The 6,000-nt window shown below is 41.4% G+C and overlaps 1 long non-coding RNA gene across 1 annotated transcript; it reads left to right on the forward strand.

The window, feature by feature from the left end:
• The first annotated feature begins 1,018 nt into the window (after nucleotides 1–1,018).
• On the forward strand, nucleotides 1,019–2,416 carry LOC112217246. Its single transcript, XR_002948446.2, has 4 exons — nucleotides 1,019–1,094; nucleotides 1,188–1,362; nucleotides 1,454–1,515; nucleotides 1,638–2,416. It is a non-coding gene; the product is annotated as an uncharacterized LOC112217246 (long non-coding RNA).
• Nucleotides 2,417–6,000: the final 3,584 nt, after the last annotated feature.

Genomic DNA, 6,000 nt, shown 5'->3' on the forward strand with positions numbered 1-6,000 from the left:
CAATGTGTTTTTCGAGGGTGTGTGTCTGCATGGGGTGTTTGAAACCAGGTAGGCATTTTCATGTCATTAGCACATAAGCCTCTCAAATCTGAATTTATTTCCCCCCTAGAAGATGTGGGGGCTCAAAAGTCAAACCCCCACAGCCAGAATATAATCGGTCTAGACAACCCCTAAGGTTTAAAAACAATGCTATTTCTAATCAACACCGGTACTAACGGTTCATTATGCATACTGGGTGTTACCAAATACAGCAGGTGTTATATCCTGTCACGAGTCCGACCGAGGGTGGCTTCCCTTCCCGGTCGGGTGGCGCTAGGTGGTTGTCGTCACCGGTCTATTAGCTGCCACTGGTTGTCTTTCCTGTTCTTTCCTGTTTATTGGTAGCACCTGTTTGTGATGATTAGTTGGGCTTCTTTAGACAGCCGGCCCGCCTGTTTGTTGTGCGGGATTAATTATTGTAACCTTCGGTTCTGTAGTAGAGGAACGTGTTTGTTCCTGGTCGTGTATTTTCAGTTGTACATTTTTCATTCCCAGTGTTTGGGGCCGTTATTATTGTGAGCACCCTGTGGTGCGTTGGTGCACAGCATTGCACTCTCTGTCTCCTGCGTCTGACTCCACACCCACGACACCCGGAGCATTACATATCCCCCGAGAATGTAGGAAGCTATAGGCAATGCCGCCAACCCTGCATATAATAGGTCTAGACATTCCCCCTAAGGTTGAAAAACAATGTTTATTTCTAAACAATACCGTTACTATCGGTTCATTTTTGCATAGAGGATGTCGCCCAAAAAAACACTAAACTTCCCCATCACTCTGTAAACATCATTCCATAGTTTGTTTCAGTCAGAACACAGCGGCCCAGCTGAAAACTCTTTTCCTGCTTTTCTGCAAACCTACAAATATGAAGAATTTTGAAAGTGAGGTTGTGAAAATAATATTTTCGCATTTGGGTGCATTAGGTATTTTCTGGGAATTGTTTGATATTACGAAATGAATGCACTGTTGGGAACTCTCTCTCTCTCTCTAATATTAAATCGGTGTTATATATGTTTTTACAGATATTCTAAAACGGGTGGACAACAATTTTTCAGGTATGTATTTATGTCAATTACACATTTTTATAGGTATAAATGTACAGTATATATTTCATATAATTATATGTTAATATTATCTAACGTCTATAGGATACACAGCTGCTACTGGGAATAAATGATTTGGATAATTCAAAACGTCTATAGGATACACATCTGCTACCTGGAATAATTGATTTGGATCATCCAACATTAAATGAGAAATCCGAGGTTCAAACCGAGACCGCGTCTTCTTTACGAAGCCTGTCCCCATCACGCTATTTTCGACGTAAGTCCAAAAATAAAATCCATAATAATATTTATACATTAAAAACAAAAAGTGTGTACCCTATTTTAAAGAGCTTATCTTGTGTTTACAGTGGACAGCCCCCCACAACAAGGATACCTGAAGCATTATTGACTCTAACTATGAATGACTTCGGTAACTATATATACAGGTGTATATATTGTTAATATATTCATATATCTGAAATGTATTTAAACATTTGTATATAATATATATTTTATTTTTAATACCCTATTTTGTATATATTTTTCTTTCAGACTCCTCCCCGGCCTATACCGGCACAGAAGGCCCTACACATTGAGAGGGGGTGTTCGAGGGGGAATTCGGCGCCCAGGACATACCCAGTAAAACACTGAAACCGGATGATTTCAAAGCTTTAAATGACAATTCTGAGGTAGACGATTTGTTGCTGAATGAAGCGACCAGAGAGCTTGATACAGCCAATTCTTAGGTAGAAACAATAATCCATCAGGATATTCTAAAACTGGAGGACACCAAATTTTCCGATATGTCTCTATGTCAATTGTATGTATTTTGTATGATAAAATGTATATATTTTATTTAAATATAGTTGAATATTATTGTAGAAAAGGCCCATGGAGTTGGTGGAATCGTCCTTAACTTCATGGCCACTTACTCAGCTGGACTAGGGGGTGCTTTAATTAGGTCGGGTGGAAATGTCTGACAGATCTCATCCGAATAAACTGATCTTGCTGGTTTCTCTTGCTTAACTCCGTCTAATCCAGAAGTTCTGTGCGTCCATGAATCCACCGAATCTGTTACATTTCAGCGGAACTATCTGTTGCGATCGGGAGAGTGGACCATCAGTTATTGTTTATAGTTATTACGGTGGAGTGCGGCTTGGATTGCACGCTTCAAATCTATTGTGTAATGTGAATGGTCAATGATCACGGCCGTACGGATCATCACAGGCCAATTAGGCCAACGATATATGGTTAACATGAAATTGCATGTACACATGAAGACACTTCAAAGGGTGAAATATGAAACGTCATTGTTTGCTGAACTGATCGATTTTGATATCAACCTAATGGGGATTATAGATTGAAGATTAACAAATAAATATATCGATTTTTAAAAAGTTTTTCATGTATAAACTACAATATTTTCTCTAGATGTCCTTTTATTTTCTCTAATTTCAAGAACTACAGACAATTACACTAACTTTGGTAAATTACATGTAGTTTTACAACTCTAAAATAATCTAAATGTGTGTGTTGTGCAAAGTATTTTTATTCTCAGTCCACAGAATGGAACACCTATCATTGGACCATGATAACGTGAGTTACCAACGATATACACTATTCGTTTCTGGGAAATACATCCTTGTTTCTATCACTTCTAGCATACGAGGCTTCTACTCTCCAAGCTGAGACCTTGAAGCTGAGATATCTTTCGTTCTCAACACAAGGTTCTGGGCGTCCTGCCAAATTGCAGATACTGATAGTGAGGATTCCTCCCAGGCACGATCAGAGTCACTTACATTAACCCAGTTGAATTGGTTATTAGAAAAGCACAAAAATCCACATTTCCATCACCGGTATCCATTACATTTTGCCCAAACTAGCTTTAGAGGTTCCAGAACAACTGTTGCATCACTAGGAGGCATCCAAATAGAGCAAAACACTTCCAGAGCCATGCTAATAGTGACAGTATCAACACATCAACACACAGGTTAAATACGTCACAACTCACTGAATTTGATATTACAAAAATAATACAATTTGGGCTGTAAATCATGGACAGAATTGCTTGAATTCATGTTTATATAGCGTGCATCACAGTATACCCCTCAGGAAAACTCTGGGCTCTGGTTACATCCTATAGCTAGGGCCAGGAGTTTTGAGTGGGGGTACACCATACCGGTAAAACGTGAGCCTATCACAATTAATACAACACGCCCAAAAAACTATAGGCTATTATACAATTATTTAACATTAATGCATGTCAGCCGCATGAAAAATATGAGAATTGACTGGAAACCAAGTAGTATATGCTCCAAATTGCATTGTGGTTTCAAGGAGAACAATTACATTTTGTCAGAGATGAGTGGCCATGATGCTCGTTGACAAGGCAGAGATTACGTGTGGACCACAGTGGGTGCATCAATTCAGGCTATAAGTCTAGGTCTAACAGGGTTTCCATGTTTGCGATTTTACTGGAAATTGGGCTACTTTGAAAACGATATTGAGGGTGAAAATGTATTGGTCGCGGGTTGCAGGTTTTTGAGCTACTTTTAAGTTGCACAACAGCCATGTCATTTCTCAAAAAAAAAAAAGTATTTCACTGTGACCTGCTGCTGGTGACTATCAGGCAGTGAGGCAGGCTGTTGCTGAGTGAGTGGTTGGGAGGGCTGGAAGGGTGTGTTTGGGGCCTGAATTAAGCCTTGTGAAGCTACTGATACCTCTCAGCAAGTCACCGAACATCTTCCGAGAACCATCAAATACCACCATGAATTAACATGGGCTGTCAATGGAGACATGGAGAAAAAGTTTTTTCTAAGGCTTCAAACTGCTGAAACGTTCACTTCACGTGACACGTACACATCATGTAGGCGTAGTGTTCATGTCGTGTAACGTGGCACTGACACGTCACGTGTCAGTTTGCTTGTAAGTTTATTACGAAAGATCTCACCATGAACGCCTTAAAAAAGTCTACATGACATCTACGTTTACATCAAAAATCAAATCAAATCAAATGTATTTGTCACATACACATGGTTAGCAGATGTTAATGCGAGTGTAGCGAAATGCTTGTGCTTCTAGTTCCGACAATGCAGTAATAACCAACAAGTAATCTAACTAACAATTCCAAAACTACTGTCTTATACACACAAGTGTAAGGGGATAAAGAATATGTACATAAAGATATATGAATGAGTGATGGTACAGAGCGGCATAGGCAAGATACAGTAGATGGTTTCGAGTACAGTATATACATATGAGATGAGTATGTAAACAAAGTGGCATAGTTAAAGTGGCTAGTGATACATGTATTACATAAGGATGCAGTAGATGATATAGAGTACAGTATATACGTATACATATGAGATGAATAATGTAGGGTATGTAAACATATTAGGTAGCATTGTTTAAAGTGGCTAGTGATATATTTTACATCATTTCCCATCAATTCCCATTATTAAAGTGGCTGGAGTTGAGTCAGTGTGTTGGCAGCAGCCACTCAATGTTAGTGGTGGCTGTTTAACAGTCTGATGGCCTTGAGATAGAAGCTGTTTTTCAGTCTCTCGGTCCCAGCTTTGATGCACCTGTACTGACCTCGCCTTCTGGATGATAGCGGGGTGAACAGGCAGTGGCTCGGGTGGTTGTTGTCCTTGATGATCTTTATGGCCCTTGTAACATCGGGTGGTGTAGGTGTCCTGGAGGGCAGGTAGTTTGCCCCCGGTGATGCGTTGTGCAGACCTCGCTACCCTCTGGAGAGCCTTACGGTTGTGGGCGGAGCAGTTGCCGTACCAGGCGGTGATACAGCCCGCCAGGATGCTCTCGATTGTGCATCTGTAGAAGTTTGTGAGTGCTTTTGGTGACAAGCCAAATTTTTTGAGCCTCCTGAGGTTGAAGAGGCGCTGCTGCGCCTTCTCTTCACGATGCTGTCTGTGTGGGTGGACCAATTCAGTTTGTCTGTGATGTGTATGCCGAGGAACTTGGCATGCCTTATGGAAACTGCGTGGAACCACTGCTTTTAAAAACTTGCTACCCTCTCCACTACTGTTCCATCGATGTGGATAGGGGGGTGTTCCCTCTGCTGTTTCCTGAAGTCCACAATCATCTCCTTAGTTTTGTTGACGTTTAGTGAGAGGTTATTTTCTTGACACCACACTCCGAGGGCCCTCACCTCCTCCCTGTAGGCCGTCTCGTCATTGTTGGTAATCAAGCCTACCACTGTTGTGTCGTAAAACTTGATGATTGAGTTGGAGGCGTGCGTGGCCACGCAGTCGTGGGTGAACAGGGAGTACAGGAGAGGGCTCAGAACGCACCCTTGTGGGGCCCCAGCGTTGAGGATCAGCGGGGTGGGGATGTTGTTGCCTACCCTCACCACCTGGGGGCGGCCCGTCAGGAAGTCCAGTACCCAGTTGCACAGGGCGGGGTCGAGACATGCTTTCACGTCGTGTACACGCGACATTTACGGGTCACGTGTTAGTTAAAGTGTCTGTTTAGTTTATTATTAAAGATCTCACCATAAACCCCTGATAAACATCGACATCTACATATTTATGATTTTGTTTAAAATAAAATCGTTGCCAGAGTAATCCAATTTCATTTGTCTATTTAGCTAAAATAGGCCTATCACCTCAATACAACATTTATTGATTTGCAGCCAGCCAACATTACTGTGTAGATATGCCTATTTCTCAAATCAACACGTTCACAAGGGCTTCTTTGTTGGAGGATGCCCTATTCAGAAATAAGACATAGCCTAGGTCTCTAGTGGCGCATTCAAAACCACTCGGAACTCTGCAATATCTGACTTCGGACGTCAGTGCATTCAAGACAACTGGGAAGTCGGGGAAAAAACTAGCTAAAACTGGGAAAAATAGTTTTGAATGGCCATCCAACTAAGAATTCCAAATCAGAAACTCTG

Source organism: Oncorhynchus tshawytscha, linkage group LG17 (genome assembly GCF_018296145.1).
Source record: "Oncorhynchus tshawytscha isolate Ot180627B linkage group LG17, Otsh_v2.0, whole genome shotgun sequence".
Taxonomy (NCBI): domain Eukaryota; kingdom Metazoa; phylum Chordata; class Actinopteri; order Salmoniformes; family Salmonidae; genus Oncorhynchus; species Oncorhynchus tshawytscha.